Source organism: Tenebrio molitor, unplaced genomic scaffold, assembly GCF_963966145.1.
Source record: "Tenebrio molitor unplaced genomic scaffold, icTenMoli1.1 SCAFFOLD_810, whole genome shotgun sequence".
Lineage (NCBI taxonomy): Eukaryota > Metazoa > Arthropoda > Insecta > Coleoptera > Tenebrionidae > Tenebrio > Tenebrio molitor.
The window spans coordinates 7005-7966 of record NW_027184239.1 but is presented as its reverse complement, the minus strand read 5'-3'; the positions used below and the strand labels follow the sequence as shown (position 1 = coordinate 7966).

The 962-nt window shown below is 44.0% G+C and overlaps 1 non-coding gene across 1 annotated transcript; it reads right to left on the bottom strand.

Moving 5' to 3' along the window:
• Positions 1-413: 413 nt before the first annotated feature.
• LOC138141029 (5S ribosomal RNA) lies at positions 414-533 on the bottom strand. The gene has a single exon (XR_011162930.1). It is a non-coding gene; the product is annotated as a 5S ribosomal RNA (ribosomal RNA).
• Between the last annotated feature and the right edge of the window lie 429 nt (positions 534-962).

Below are 962 nucleotides of genomic sequence, written 5' to 3'. Positions count from 1 at the left end.
TTAAAAACCAAAAAAATAAAGCAGCAGTCAAAGTGGCATGTACGCGTAACCTAATATATATTTTTTTTACATTAAAAGATCGCCGTCTTCCTCGTCGCACTTACGACATTTGCATATGTTATCTTTGTTAAACTCACGGAAGGAATATAATGAACCGGTCACCCGTCCAAGTGCTGACCGCTGCCCGCGTGGCTTACCTTCGGTGATCGAACGACAACCTTTACCGTTTGACGAGTTTTTATTCTGCAATTGTTTACAATTAATCGACAAAAAAAATTGTTTTCTTAATTATCTAGTACTTAAAGCTATGAATCTACATTATACGGGTCTGTGCATGTTTCCGAATACCTGCACGAAAAACAAATCGGTTCGGTGGTTGCTATGGATTTCAAAAAAAAACAAAAAGTGTTGGGGGGCAACGGCACGCGGTGTTCCCAAGCGGTCACCCATCCAAGTACTGACCGCGCCCGACGTTGCTTAACTTCGGTGATCGGACGAGAACCGGTGCTTTTCAACGTGGTATGGCCGTTGCCGTGGTGTTTAGGTGTGATCGTTGGTGTAAAATATATTGCTTTTAACATTCCGATGCACGAATATGAACATCAAAACGCGATGCGTTTCGTTTCCGTATGCACTTACCCTCTGACGACCGACGTCGGACCGAACTAACGGGAAATCCCACAACAACCACCACGTCACGCTCTAACGACAAGAGAGACTACTAGACGGACTGGCGATCTCCCGCGTCGCACATTTTTCGACCGCCGGCGGCGGTGGAAAATCCAGAATTTCACCCCACCTACCGCGCTGCTTGCTCCGACGACGACGAGATTCCCACATTTGGATCGACCGAAATATGTAAGTAATATCAGGAAGTTCCGATTTTCGAGAGGAGACCTGTGTTTCTATTTACCTATCTATAATAATTATCGTTATAATCATCATATCATTATTATTATTAT